Below are 16,599 nucleotides of genomic sequence, written 5' to 3' on the forward strand. Positions count from 1 at the left end.
GAATATGGTCCAAGTGCTTCGGTCTCTGCACTTATGTAGGAGACCTAGAAGAAACTCTTGGCTCCTGACTTTGGCCTGGCCCACTCCTGGCCATTGTAGTTATTTGGGGAGTGAACAAGTGAATGGAAGATATATGTCCTTGTCTCTCTCTCTCTCTCTCTCTGTCACTTTATTTCTCAAATAAACAACAACAGAAAAGCTAGGGTAGGACTTATGAGATCAAACTAGTAAAATCTTTATTGACAGTAAATATGTTAATTTCAAGTATAGTCTAACATAAAGTGGCAATATTTAATGTTGAGAATAAAGTCTCAAAAATAGCCAACAAAATTTTAAATGTAGCAATAGTGTGGGCTATAAGGGGTCAGCATTGGAATACCAGCTGCTCTGCTTCTAATCTAGCTCTCTAGCTAATGTGCCTGGGAATGCAGTGGAAGATGGCCCAAGTGCTTGGCCCCTGCAGCCCACATGGGAGACCCAGATGGAGTTCCAGGCTGCTGGTTATGGCTTGACCAATCTCAGCTATTGTAACCATTTGGGGAATGAGCCAAAAGGTGGAAGATATTTCTCTCACTGTCTCTCCCTGTATGTTATCCCCTTTCAGTGATAACCAATAAACATCTGGAAACAAAAAAGGAAACTAAAAATTATTTTGGCATTAAACAAACTGGGAAATTAAGAATATTGGAATTGAGTACTATTAAAAACACTAAATATCAAATTTTATGAGACACAGGAAAAATAGTTTGTCGAGGTAAATTTGTAATTTTCAATTTGGAAAGGTAAGAAGCAAAAGAGCCAGCAGCTGGCATTTAGCCTAGTGGTTAGCAGGCTTTTTGAAGTGTCTGGGTTCAACTCCCAGTTCTGGCTCATGATTCCAGGCTCTTGTCAATGCAGACGTTGGGAGGCAGCAGTGATGGCTGAACTAGTTGGGTTGCTGCTGCCTATGCAGAAGAACTGGATTGAATTCCTGGCTCCTGGCTATTGCAGGCTTTTGGGTAATAAATCACTGGATGAGCAAGCTCTCTCTCTATCTCTCTCTCTCTCTCTCTCTCTCAAAACAGAAAAAAAAAAAGGCAAAAGCTCCAAATAATACCAGAAAAAATAAAAGAGCAACCAATTAAACTCACAAAATAAAATATACATAAATGTGCAACACATACAGAAAATGGGAAATTAATCCTTTGAAAAGATTGTTAGGTAACCCCATAGCAAGATAGATAAAGAAAAAAACTTTTAATTAAGAAAATAGAGAATGTTAAGGAAGCTAAGCAGATATAACAAGGTCTAAATGAATATCCTAAAAATATTTAGGAGAGCAATAAACTTGAAAACTAGGTAAAATAAAAACAATTAACCCAAAACATGTTAACATTTATTAATTTGTTTATTTTTCAATTTTAGCATAATTTATTAAAAAGTGAATAGAAAGAAGTTAGTTCCTATACCTCATACACCAGGCGGGCATCTGGTGATAGAGATCTGGTGAAGAGACTGAGAGCCTAGTCTATATTTAGACTGGGGTTTCTATGAACAAGATGTAGGTCTCCCATTGCTTCTTCCTTCCTCTGTCCTCCGTCTTCTGGGAAAGTGCAGCTGGGAGATTTCTGGATGTGGAATTCCTTCCAGAACTTCTTAATAGTCCCATTGGTGAAAGGCAGATGTGATTCTCATTAGTTGCCACCAAGGAGAGGGCTGAAGCCCATCCAACAGGGTTATAAAACAAGAGAAATTACTTTAGATGTGGAATTCTAAATATATCCCTATTGACAAACAATGGCCAGCAGGGTCTTTAATCTATTGATAAAGCAAATGATTCCTTCAGTCCAGTGATCAGAACCTTGTCGGGCCAGCTGTATCACACCTTCAAGTCAGTGAATCCCTTTTGATAAAGGGCACTTTGGACCAAGGGTCCTGCTCTCAGGACTTGTTTCATCATTCTCTTGCACATACATTTATTTTCTTTAAAACTTCCAGTTTTGTTGGCTCATCACACACACATAGGCTAATATCTACATAGCTGCCTTCACATTCTATCCTCAAGAGAATTAACCCATAATCTTAGGGATAGGGGTACCTGGATGAAGATCTCAATTTCTGTGCCTTCTTCAAGCTGACATACGGGTATAGAGCTGTTTATGGGTAGTTTTATCTTGCTGTCCTATGGTGTTTGAGGGTGGCCTTGAAAAGTTTGTCTTGTGTAGTTTAGAGAACTAGTCCCATCATCTGGAAGCATAGACTGAAATCCTTCATACAACCGTCTGGAGTTGCATTGGTTTTATTCTGTTAGAGACAAAGTGAATGAGGGCATCAAGGGACAAGGTATAAAGAGAAGCTGTAAGATTATGGAAACTATGGGGCCAATGAAGGGCCATAGCCAGAATTTCCATGACCAGATGTCAGGCCAAAAAGTTCAGTCTTATTCAGCCCGGTCCTAGAGTTGCCTGTCCTTGTCCAAGAAAGTGTGACTATGGTATTGTAACACTCTAGTTTAATCCCAAAACATTTTAGAACCATGGTGCAGACCAACCCTGTCTGCCTGTTTTGAAGGACTGGCTTCAGAAACCCCAGCATAGGGGCCCTAGTATTCGCTCTGGGGTCAATGTTTGTTCCCTGGGAGTGAGTATGAGCACTAAATAGTTTATTTACTGAGAGATCAATTTCGTTTTTTCCTTGGAAGCTGGATAGACACTTTCTGTTAGGAATTTCAGGGTTCTAATCAAATGCCCAAGACTGGAGTCTAGGTGGATGAACAGACTATCAACTGCCTTTGCTTTAAATCATCTTTCCATCCCCCTCAAGAAATTGGTTCTTTAGGTCCATAATGAGAGCCTGTCCAAAGAGGTGCAGCTATTTCTATAAATCTCTGTGGCTACACTGTCCAGATTAGCTGCTGTTTGTTAATCCATTTGAAGGCATTGGAAGGCAACTTGAAACTAATAGAAGGGGCTTGACAATAACCAAGGCTGGCCAGGTTTATGTGAGGCCCAGAACTATCTGTCTCTTTACGTTGAATATCTACTGGAAGAGACAATACAAGGGAGTTGTTAACCTCCTTGGAAAGACATCCCATTGACTTCCATTGCCTGGCTGGTCTGGGAGGGGAGCTTCCCTGAATAGGAGGTTGATATAGAATAGGCGGCATCTCTAAAAGAAAATGTATGCTCCTGCCTGAAATATCACTGATCCTAGGTCATTCTTTCATTAGCAATGGTTACTTTAGAAGCTTGGCAAAGTGAAGGGCTTTTTCAGTGTATGGAGGGCCAGCAGGGTCTGCTTCTGACCTGGGAGTCCTTTGACCCCAGGACAGCTCCAGTTCCAGCGACTCGGTTTTTGACACAGCCAACAGGGCTCTTTGAGAACTGGCTTCTATCACAGCAGCTGTTTGCCAATTCCCTGGGTTTACACATCAAAAACAGGTGCTATATAAGGGTAGACTGGCTTTATTCAGTCTCCTTGATGGCAGAACACCGTGTAAAACAGTTATCAATTGGCCTGCCACCTATCCTAACATTACTCCTGTTGCTTGACTTGATCCTCCTCTCCCTGGTCTCTGTTAATGTGGACCATGGAGGCAGCCTTTAGGACGTTCACCAAGGGAATACTCAGTCCCATTCCTAGTCTTTGGCAGCCTCAGCTAGAAATCTATAGTCGTAGGTATGTTCTGCTGCTGTTTTTTCCTGTGAGCTAAGAGAGTGCCCATGAGGAGAGCTATGTCCTAGGTAAGAGCAAACATGATGACCATCTTACACAGCATTTTTTTAAATAAAGGTTAACATTTATATGAGAAAAATAAACACCTGGACATACTAAAACTTTTTAAAGGCTACAAGTTCTCTATCTGTGGATTCAGTGAACAGTGGATGAAATATACAAGAAGGAAGCTTTGTGCTTAATATATACAGATTTGTTTTCTTGTCACTATCCCCTAAATAATATACCATAACAACTATTAACAGAATTTACATTTTATTAACTATTTAAGTAATCTTGAAATGATTTAAAGTACATGGTAAGATGTACATATGTCATAAGCAATATTGTGCCATTTTATAAAGGGGACTTGAGCAACTATTATTTGTTAACTATCAGGATCCTGGAGCCAGCTCTCCATGAATACTGAGGGAAAACTGTAATTTGAAGCCAAACTTTACAAAAGATACTGAAAAGAAAGTAGAATCTAGATCCAAGTGTTTTTAATCATATTTTTCTTAACAGAGATATATAGGGACAGGAAGAGAGAGAGAAAGAGAGAGAGAGAAGAAATAGTGCTCTCATCCATTGGTTCACTACTCACTGCCTACAATATCCCTCTAATTCCCCCAGAACTAAAGCTGAGAACCAGAAACTGCATTCATGGTCTCACACTGGGTGGGAACCCAACCCAACACTGACTCCTAGGTACCATAATAGCAAGAAACTGGAGTCAAGAGCTAGAGCCAGGAGTCAAACCCATGGACTCTGATGTGAGATCTGGACATATTAATAGCTAATCCAAACATCTGCCCTAGATCATTTCAAATGTAATATCTACTATGTAATATCAATCAAACTTTCCAGAAAAATATCAACCATACCTTCTGTAAGCTGTCCCTTACAACGTATGTTGTAAAGCTCTGAAATTTTTACCATATGCTAGTAAAATTGTGACTCCAAAGTCAGTTAAAGACAATGATAAGAGTGTTTTCAGCTTCAAACAACAACAAAAATAACTGACAATAGTTTAAATAAAGAAGAATTCAATAAGACATCCAGAGGTATGATTTTTATTCAGCTACATAATGATAAAAGGCTCAGGGCTATTTTTAATCTTTCCACTATTATCATCCTAGCAGGTTGACTTTCATTCTCATTCTAGTAATATGGTGATAAGCAGACTATTACAACTCTACATATCATAATCACCTACCATACACAAAAGATAAGAAAAAGAGAGCCAAGTATCTTCCTCTACTTTGTCTAAAATAATTGTGCCAGAAATCTCCTCAGCTGACTTCTGTATAAGTCCATTGGCTAAAAGGTCACAGGGACACACTTAATTTAAGGAGATTTGGACAACTAAGCACATGGCTATTTTGATTTACTTTCATTGTGCGATCTGAGATATGTATTCCTAGTTTCATGGAAACTGCAATGTCAAAAATTAACAATAATACTAAGATGCTATTTGTTTTATCACTATTAGTTTTTTCACAAGTGTAAAGTGAAATTTTCAGAGATTGCATGATACGTGACAATGTTTTTCTGATGGTTATGGAATTCATGCTTATGCATTTTTGTACTTTAAATATTTCGAAGGTTTAATTTCCTGTGCAGTAACCATCAGTAGATGACCCATATAAATAATAGCTCTTCGGGGTTCTCAATACTTTTCAAAGTTGTAAAGGGAGCCTAAGAAAGAAAATTTTGAAAATTGGTTTTGATTGATCAATCAAGATCCATGAACTGCAAGAAGATTGCTATACTGAACAAATCAGTAGTATTATCAAAGAATATGTGAGGACTTTGTATTGAGCAGGAGCTAATGAAATCTGACAAGTTGAAACTAGAATGCAAAATCATAGCACTGCTTAAAAACAGATACTCCTTAAATGAATTTTTAGAAAAGACTAGGGTACATTATATTAAAAATAAATGTATCTGGACAAGTAGAATTCATTTCTGGAATGCATAAATGGTTCATTATCAGACACTGTATTAATTTGGGGCACTTTAAGTTCAAGAACAATGGAACTAAAAGAAAAGTTTACTTTGGTGCAAAATAGTTTTGAAAGCTACACACAGGTTTTACGCATTATGTATTCTTATGAACTTTTTGAAGACTCTCATATGCTTGGATTTCAAGTCTTCTTTTTGCATTAAAACAAAGTTGTCCTTTAATTCCATTTCCACAAACTTGTTGAAGTATCCTCATATAATATAGCATACAAATTGGTTTAATTATTAAAATAATTTGGTTACCTAAATGCATGAACTGAAGTTTAAAAATCAGCATTGCAATATACTTACCAGAAAATTATGAACACAAGGGACATATCTGTTGATAAAGAATATTTGCCAAATAATTTAAGCAAATAGCTTACTAAATCCAATATTTTAAACCATCAGAAACAATATTAGGATATGCTTTGTCACAGCTGTTGTAGAAATATAGGTTTGGAGATCTTGACATATATATGAATGGATTTCAAAAAATATATTTATTTATGTAGAAAGTCCAACAGGGGGCCAATGCTGTGGCATAGAAGGTTAAGCCTCTTCCTGAAGGGCTGGCATCCCATATTGGTACTGGTTCAAGTCCCAGCTGTTTCATTTCCAATCCAGCTTCTTGCTAATGTGCCTGGAAAAACAGCAGAAGATGGCCTAAGTGCTTGGGCCCCTCCACTCATGTTGGAGACCCAGAAGAAGCTCCTGGCTCTTGGCTTCAGCCTGGCCCAGCCCCAACCATTGCAGCCATTTGGGAAGTGAACCAGCAGATGGAAGATTTCCTCTCTCTGTCTCCGTCTCTCTCTTTCTCTCTCTCTCCTTCTCTTTCTGTATTTCTGCCTTTCAAATAAATAAATAAATAATTTAAAAAAGAGTCCAACAGAATCAACAAGAAATTAAAGCTCAAAAGACAGCATGCCACATTCAAAATCATCTTGCAAATATCCTTTTTCCTTTTTAGTAGTAATCAACTCGAAATAAAAAATCATGGCATATAAACTGATGAGTGTAAACTTAGAAACTTAGCCATTTGTTCTCTTCTTCCTTCAGTGGCTATTAAAAGATATCATTTAATGAACATTTGTTGATAAGCAAATACCACAAAGCCCTATCCTAGAAAATTGACACTAAATTGTCAAAAAGATGGAATATAAGCCTTCTAGGGAATAACCTTGGGTGATGCATATCAAGAAGAGGAGGTTCCTATATTGGTATCCAATATCTAATATATAATTGAATGTTTATATCTAATCTAATAAAAGTAATAAATTACTTTTTTCTTAACATTATTGCATTTGAAGCTAAGTTTTTTGACTCAGGGGAAGATGTATAAATAGTATTATATTGCTTTCTTCTTTAGAATATTAACTTTATTTTAAGTATATATTTAATTATATGAAATCAGTTAACATTTTCCTATAATATTATAGCTAGTTGTGCATGCAAGTCTTTTAGATAGGTAATAGAAATATGGCCCTTGACTATGAGATATTTAGAAACTAGTTGAGAAGGTAAAACATAAGCATGTTAGATAATCTGATAAAAATATCAAACAGCTATCTTCTTGTATGGTAAAACCTCTGTTTTAGCTCTGATGAGAGCTAAGTAGAAGTAACCCAATCTCAATTATTTAAATAGATATTTTCTTCTTCCAAATATATAAAAAAATTCACACAAGGCTAAATAATGCTTCATAAATTAAAATGTGCTTAATGATTTTTCATGAATAAGAATGATTGAATTTCTTTTTTTTCAAAGTATTAAATTGCAAGTAAGAATATAATTTCCAAATTTCAAAACTGTGTGGGAACTTTGCTTAGATATTGTATCTTTGATACAAATGAAGTACTTTTAAGTGTTGGCTCTTTAAAGCAACCAGTCCTCAAGCACTCTCATATTCCTATTTCATAGCATTTATTTTCTTGCAATAATTTTTGAAGAAAAAATAAACATTAACCCCACCTCTTTCTAGATGCTAATTTACCACATAATGGTGAAATCCAATTAAAATCAATTCCACTTTTGTACAAATTAAAGTTGTGCAAAGTATGATATCTGAATTTTGTTCACAATAGCATTCTCAGTTGTTTTCATGTATAATCATATAATAACCTTAAAAGCAGCAGTCTCTCACTTTGCATAGACTTAACGAGCAAGAAAAACCAGTTATTGAATTATTCCAGTCTAGTTTTCATGGCATGCTGGTACACTGATTAGGGCAGGCTTAAGATGCTGTCCTCAGTTTGTGTTTGCTGAATTCTGTGGTGTGAAGACCCAAACTTTGGTCAAGTTCTAGCTACCAGTGGTTTATTAGAATTCCTAAATACATGTAGTCCTTCCTTAACACTCACTCTGCAGAATACCACAATCTATATGCTTTCTGTTTTTAATCACCACATAAGTGTACAGATTTATGATGTACAGTATAATTTGATACGTATATTAATATGTAGTGATCAAATCAGGAAAATTAGTATTTCAATCTCCTTAAACATTTGTCATTTCTTTGTGCCAGAAACCTTAAAACTTCTCTCTTAATCTTTATAGAACGCATAGTAAATTGCCACCATTTATATTTTAAAAGTATACTACTTTCATCATCTTTTATTTCCTTTCCTACTCTGATTACCTATGAGGGATAGAGATAAGAACTTATTTCGGTAGAGATAAGTTCTTTATATACAGTTAAAGAGTGAAAATACCATATTCTTCATATGTTTTGATTTTGATTTATTTATTTATTTATTTTTGACAGGCAGAGTGGACAGTGAGGGAGAGAGACAGGGAGAAAGGTCTTCCTTTACCATTGGTTCACCCTCCAAAGGCTGCTGTGGCTGGCACGCTGCGGCCAGCGCACCATGCTGATCCGATGGCAGGAGCCAGGTGCTTCTCCTGGTCTCCCATGCGGGTGCAGGGCCCAAGCACTTGGGCCATCCTCCACTGTACTCCTGGGCCACAGCAGAGAGCTGGACTAGAAGAGGGGAAACCAGGACAGAATCCGGCACCCCAACCGGGACTAGAACCTGGTGTGCCGGCGCTGCAGGCGCAGGATTAGCCTATTGAGCCATGGCGCCAGCCTATTCTTCATATGTTTTGACAAATAAAAGCAATCTGCCAATGTCATCTGAGGTATTTGATACCTCACATTCTATGAAATTATAGCCTTATCCATTGCTTGAATTTAAAACAAATTTTGAAATTTGGGGCAAGATGCACATATTGGTTTTATACTTGCTAATGACTTTTTAAAATATTTTGCTGATAGCATTTCATACTTCAGAGTGTATACTCATTATTTTCTTCTTAGTATCTGCCATCCTAATTTATCTTCCTTTATCAGATGCTCTTTTCATGTTAGCTTTAAAAACTTCTCCAGCTCTCTGCTACGGCCTGGGAAAGCAGTAGAAAATAACCCAAGTCCTCGGTTCCTGCACCCACGTGGGAGACCTGGAAGAAGCTCTTGGCTCCTGGCTTTGGATTAATGCAGCTCCAGCTGTTGTGGCCATCTGGGGCGTGAACGAGTGGATGGAAGACCTCTCTCTCTCTCTGTCTCTGTCTCTCTGTCTCTTTGTTTCTCTGTCTCTGACTCTCTCTCTCTCTCTCTGCTTCTGCCTCTCTGTAGCTCTGCCTTTCAAATAAATTAATAAATATTTAAAAACCCTCCCCTAATTCATAAAGATTCAGCACTTAGTTGTTGCAAAGCATCTTGGATTTGGTTTATCTGTGGTATTGCAGAGGGTTATGTGTGATTGGAATGTTAAAGCGGCAGGCCTGAATGTTGGGCTTTACGGCAGTAATTCTGTGGATGTTTTTCATCAGAATTCAGAAAAGCTGCCAGGTCTCTGGAGCCCTTCAGCATAACTGCTGGTGCCACAGACGGGCAGCTGTGTCACTGACTTTAAGCTTGGGGTGATTTGAAGCCATAGAGAAATGTAAACAACTTGACTGCCTAATATTCTAGCTTTCTGCCTCCATAGTACTTGAAGAAATAAAGTTGTCACTCAGCTTGTTTTAGTTTCCAGGAAAGGCTGTGGGAGATATACTCTTTTAAATTACAAAGGCGATTTCACATCAAATTTTTTATTGAGGTCTTTACCATTTAGTTTCCATAAATCTTGATAGGCACTTAGAGAAAATAAGGATATGATGTGTGATAATTCAATATGAACAGGAATAAAGAAAAGATTTTGAGAGAGGAAAAGGAAGAAGGAGATGTTTTTAAAATGTATTTAAAGTATATTTACATAAAAAAGACACATTTAAACTGTTCAGTTTGAAACGGAAAGGAAAAAATAATTCACGCATGTCCAGGACCATGGACAAGTACATGTAACATATATTGAATTCTTAGATAATCTGTTCTCTGAAGTAAATTTTTCACCTGCTGCATTATAGTCCAAAAACTAAAAGTAATGGGGGAAGGATAATTTTATGTATATATATATGAAAGTATATGTAAAGATGTTTATATCCTTAATCATGCTTTGATAGAAATGTAGTTGATAATGATAAGATTTTTTTAACTTTTATTTAATGAATATAAATTTCCAAAGTACAGCTTATGGATTACAATGGCTTCCCCCCACCCCCCATAAAGTCCTTCCCACCCACAGCACTCCCCTCTCCCACTCCCTCTCCCCTTCCATTCACATCAAGATTCATTTTCGTTTCTCTTTATATAGAGAAGATCAGTTTAGCATACATTAAGTAAAGATTTCAACAGTTTGCTCCCACACAGAAACATAAAGTGAAAAATACTGTTTGAGTACTAGTTATAGCATTAAATCTCAATGTACAGCACATTAAGGACAAAGATCCTACATGAGGAGTAAGTGCACAGTGACTCCTGTTGTTGACTTAACAAATTGACACTCTTGTTTATGGCATCAGTAATCACCCTAGGCTCTTGTCATGAGCTGCCAAGGCTATGGAAGCCCCCTGAGTTCAGGGTCTCTGATCATATTTAGACAAGGCCATGGTCAAAGTGGAAGTTCTCTCCTCCCTTCAGAGAAAGGTACCTCCTTCTTTGATGACCCGTTTTTTCCACTGGAATCTCACTCGCGGAGATCTTTCATTTAGGTTTTTTTTTTTTTGCCTGAGTGTCTTGGCTTTCCATGCCTGTAATACTCTCATGGGCTTTTCACCTGGATCCGCAAGCCTTAAGGGCTGATTCTGAGGCCAGAGTGCTGTTTAGGACATCTGCCATTCTATGGGTCTGCTGTGTATCTCACTTCCCATGTTGGATCATTCTCTCCCTTTTTTATTCTATCAGATAGTATTTGCAGACACTATTCTTGTTTATGTGCTCCCTTTGGTTCTTAGTCCTATCATTATGATCAATTGTGAACAGTAATTGATCACTGGGACTAGTGAGATGACATTGGTACATGCCACCTTGATGGGATTGAATTGGAATCCCCTGGTGTGTTTCTAACTCTACCGTTTGAGGTAAGTCAGCTTGAGCATGTCCCGAATTGCACATCTCTTCCCTCTCTTATTCCCACTCTTATATTTAACAGCGATCACTTTTCAGTTAAGTTTCAGCACTTAAGAAGAATTGTGTATTGATCACAGTATTCAACCAAAGTATTAAGTAGAACAAACAAAAAATACTAAGAGGGATAACATATTAAGTTGTTCATCAACAGTCAGGTGAGGGCTGATCAAGTCACCGTTTCTCATAGTGTTTAATGATAAGATTTTGATTTAAACTTAAATTGAACAATGATTTATTGATTATGTAATGCATACAAATCATCCTGTAGATTCTATGGTGACCACAAATTTTAATAAATTGCATGTCCTTAATTATTACATGCTTTTAATTTACAGTGAAAATAAAATAATCTGTAATTAATTCCACTATGTTTCAAGCTGCGATGAGAGCTTTTTGGTGGTACAAATAGGCTATGAGAATTTGTGGAAGAAAGCACTTTGATTTAAGCTTTAGGAAGCTAGAAAAATTTGGGTGAACATGTATTTTTGAAGCAGAGTATTAAAAGATACCTCACAGTTGTATAGGGGATATCTGGGGATTGAGGGCATATTCCAAAGACATAAATCTTTATTGTTCATTTATTAATAAAACTTTGCTGATTGTTCTATTAGATGCCAGATGATGTATAAGGTTGGCAGGAAAGATGGTTAAGGTATGGTTTCTGCCCTGAAAGAATTGATAGTGACTGTTATGTCATGAAAGCAATTTATTTTCCCTCTTCCTCTAATATTATAAGTATGTTTGTACAATTCTTAAAATATGTGTGTAATGCAGTCAGTTAGGGTTACAATAGGGTTATAAATAGAAAGGATAATATAAAGGGAGGAAAATAGATATTAGTGAATCAGAGCAGATAATATATAAAAGTGATAAACAAGGAAGACCCCAGGAATGTGCCTTTTTGTGCTAACAAAATTTTGAACATATTGAGGATATTTGATTTCTTTTTAAAATAATCCCCTCTTCCTTGTAACAAAAATTGACTTTAGCCATAATTAGATTTAATAATGATCATGTGTTGATTTTTCTTTATTAATAAAGCTAATAATTAAACAGAGAATTATTGAAATTTTAAAGCTATTCAAACCAATTAAATTATTTCTTGTGTGAACTAAATTTGCATATAAGCCAATTGTATTAATTTTCTATTGTGTCTATGACAAATCACTATTCACTCGGCAAGTTAAAATGACAGATTTATTATCTTACAGTTCTTGAGGCCAGACCTAGGAAATGAGTTTCCCTGGTGCTAAGAGCAAGCTGTTCTGGGACCTGTAGAAAATAATCCCTTTCCTAATCTTTTCTTCTAGAAGTTCCCTGCTTCCTTCTTCAAATCCAGTAGATCACATCCCTCCGACCTCTACTTCCCTTGTAGCATCTCCCCTCGATCTCTCCTCTTTCCCTTCCAAGGGTTCTTATGATTACCTTGGTCCACATGGATAATCCATGATAACCACCCCATCTCCCAAATTCTTAATTTAATCATGCCTGTTAAGCCTCTTTTTCTATGTGAGGTCACACATTAAATTCTAGGGATTATGACATGGTCAATTTTATGGGGAGAGCTGTCATTCTTCCTGCTATTCCAATCCAAAGTATTCTATTTTGTAATTCACTCTTTGGTTCACTACTCTACTTTTTATACATAAATACTCCAAATGCTCAGGTGGACTGATGAAATTAAAGTTCTACTTCTTTATGTTTACAGTGACTGCACTTTATTTGTTTATTTCTAATCTAACAAATTAAACACAAGAGTATGTTTATTTCTAATCTAATTAAACTCAGGGGTTTTCACAAGCAAGCATTAGATAAATGAGCTGCACCAAAATTGAGTTTGAAAGATTCTGAGCTGCTTTGACTCTACACTTGAAATTAGTCTTTGTATGTTGAGTTTACATCTATCAATGCTGTTTGTATAAATGGAGCTTGCCTGAAATTACTGTAATATATAAAACTATTTATTAAAGTATAAACAATGAAAATATGTTCATGTTAAACCTATTTTCAGATTAGTGAAACTCAACAGTAACTTCAGTAATTGTTTAAAATTTAAACAATCACAAGATTTTTATCATGGAAGAGTAATTAACTTACCACTACCATTGTTGAGAGTCACTGGTGTGTGATAATAATAAGAAAGCAGACTGAAACATCTTTCTTTATGGCCTATACTCAAGGGACCATTCTTGCTGCCTCATCCTGGGTTTGCCATTGATTCCATTACATTTTTTCCTGGTGTATTGTTTCTTAGTGCAAATTCACCAAAGTCTACCCCAAACTTATTTCACATGTAGAAAGTGCTGCTATGATGAGGCATTCATGTTCCTAAATATCTCTGTACATATTCCCACAATCAGAATCTTGGGCTTTAAAAGAAAAGTGTGGTTATAGGAACTTCATTTAAAATTTTCTTCAAGGAAATTTTTTTAGAGACAATACTGTAATAACAAAGGTAGTATAGCTTACATATTTTAAATGGCTAAGAAATAGGTAGTTCAACATGGCCTTTTACAGGACATAGGCCTGAAGTTTACTTGGAATTGGGGCTCAGAAGGGTCACAGCCTGAGTTTCCATGAAGTGATGAAGGGAGGGTAGTCTCAAATCAGTAAGAAAGTTGTAGCACACATGTGGACATAGGTGGGTTTTTACACATTTGGTGAACTGATATAAGTGGTAGATATTTCAGGTGTCTGCATGTGTGAATTTATGTATGAGAAGACTTTAAGCAGTTCATGGGAAGTGGAATTAGAGCATGTTCCATGAAGTTCCATGAACTTCTTGGAGATCTCTCATGTGCCTATGTGTCGTGGTTCAGCGGGGTACAGTTTTCTGCCTTCAGTTAGCTGTTCTTATGGGTGAAATTGTTGTGTATAAGTGAATATGAAATTTGCATTATGCTCAAATTATTACTTAATATGGTCCATTTCATTGGAAGAATTGTGTGTTTGCAAAACAAGTGTCATAGCAGAATCCACTATAGTATTACTTCAACTATGAGTGGAAAATATACATGAAGATATACAAAACCCTTTTTTCCAACCTATATATTGGAGGCCAGGCTTAGTACTGAGATATCAAGTGTCCTCGTGACCAGTATACAACACCTGTAGCAAAGCCCCCTCTTCCATTTGCTTGGCTATCACTAATAGGTCCTGACATTTTCTATCTTGAGCCTTAATGTGACTTCTGAATATATTGGAAAGAAAAACTTTGAGAAAAGGCAATCCTAATCAACTGGAGTTGGCATTAAAAGATGGAAAGCCCTGTTGCCATTATTGATACTGGGAGGGAAAAAAAAAAAAGCACCAGTCCTGAAATCATTATACCTGGGGCCAAATCTTGCACCTTGGCTTTAAGAGTGACTCTTTAAGGGTTACTTAAACTTTATTACTATACTATAAAAGTGAGATAATAGCACATATTCCAAAAGGTTTTTGTGAGAATAAAATAAGACCAAATGGATGGAGTACTTGACACAGTGTGTGCATCTGCCTGACTTGAATAGTTTCCTTCCTTACCTTTCCCTTGGCCAAACAAAGAGCCAAGAAAGAAATCTAGTTTTGACCTTGGAATGGGAGTGGAATGTAAGATTGGTATGTTTTGAGAAGCATATAAATTAAAAAGACCATTTGTCTCTCAAAGTACTTGCTTTCTATGATCTGTGCATGAAGATAGACCATTTTGAGTAGAATGTTTCCAAGCTATGGACACATAGAATACTTTCCTTGGGTTCACCTAGCAGCGCTGGTTGAGATGCAGAAACATTGAAATAGTGATTACCACTTCTTTTTTTAAGATTAATTTATTCATTTGAAAGTCAGAGTTACAGTGAAAGAGAAAGAGACATAGATAGAGAGGAGAGAGATCTTCCATGTACTGGTTCACTCCCCAAACTGCCACAATGATGGGGCTGGACCAGGCTGCTGCCAGGAGCCTAGAGCTTCTTCTGGGTCTCCCATGAGGGTTCAGGGGCCCAAGCATTTGGGACAAATCTTCTGACTTCCCAGGCATACTATCAGGCAGCTGGATCAGAAGCCAGGACTTGAACTAGTGCCCTATATGGGATGCTAGTGCTGCAGGTGGTGGCCCAGCCTGTCGCACCACAGTGCCATCCCCTTGCTGCTTATCATCATCCTTAGCCCTTAGACAATGTTGTAAAGAACTCTACTTTGAACTACATACCGTGACTGCTTCTTTTAGCAGTAAGGTGGTTGCGAGATGGGTTTTTGAGGCTAACCCAAAAGGCATAGATGCCAACAGAAAATGCTTGTTTCTCTCCTAAAGTTGTTGATGATTCATGATATGACCTCTAGAACACTGAAGTGCCATAATCAATTTTTCATGTTGAGGGGCCGGCACAGTGGAGCACTAGGGTAATCCTTCGCCTGCGGTGCCTGCATCCCATATTGGTGCCAGTTCTAGTCCCGGTTGCTCCTCTTCCAGTCCAGCTCTCTGCTGTGGCCTGGGAAAGCAGTGGAGGATGGCCCAAGTGCTTGGGCCCCTGCACCCTCATGGGAGACCAAGAAGAAGCACCTGGCTCCTGGCTTCGGATCGGCACAGCTCTGTCTGTTGCGGCCATTTGGGTAGTGAACCAACGGAGGGAAGACCTTTCTCTCTGTCTCTCTCTCTCACTGTTTGTAATTCTACCTGTCAAATAAATAAATAAAAATCTAAAAATAAAAAATTCTTCATGTTGAAATGCTCAGCTCAGAAAGCAGAGACTCACCTGTTTATGTTGGTTTTATGTAATAAAACATTTAGGTTTTAAAATGATTTCAGAGAGATGCTGATGAAAGGCAATGTGTGTATTTATTTCACCTAGTAAAATGGAAACCATTTTAAAACTGACTACAATTACAATTGTACCAAAGATAGGTACAATTTCTCTAAGATATAACTATCTAGCTACAAGTTCTGCTAGCAAAAGCGCTGCATTCGAAGCTTCATTCCTCATTTTAGATTCAGAGGCCTGTTTCTTTTGTATTGTAATCTTTAGACAAGAAGATTCATGCCTGTAAACATATGCACAATAATAAAGCTGCCCAGGAAAGATGAAACAGAACATTGGCAGAGCACGTTGTTGTATCTGCCACAGCTATGCCAGTTACATGATACCTACTGGAATTGTTGGCTGGGTCATTATTTTAATTCAGAGGGATTGAATACCAGTGAGTGTTCATGTTCTGGAATAAAATTGGCAATGCTAAGCCAAAGTCAAATAAAAGTCATTATTATAGGAAAGTACTGAGTGAAATTGTTTCTTCTGTAAGCCAATGAAAAGGATGTAAAAATCTGTGCCACATTTATTCAGAGTTTAAACTAAATAGGGTGTCAGTTATTGTTTTCACGTTGTAAGAATATAATACTCATGAAGAGATTTATGCATTATTTT

The sequence above is a fragment of the Oryctolagus cuniculus genome, chromosome 8 (assembly GCF_964237555.1).
Source record: "Oryctolagus cuniculus chromosome 8, mOryCun1.1, whole genome shotgun sequence".
Taxonomy (NCBI): Eukaryota; Metazoa; Chordata; class Mammalia; order Lagomorpha; family Leporidae; genus Oryctolagus; species Oryctolagus cuniculus.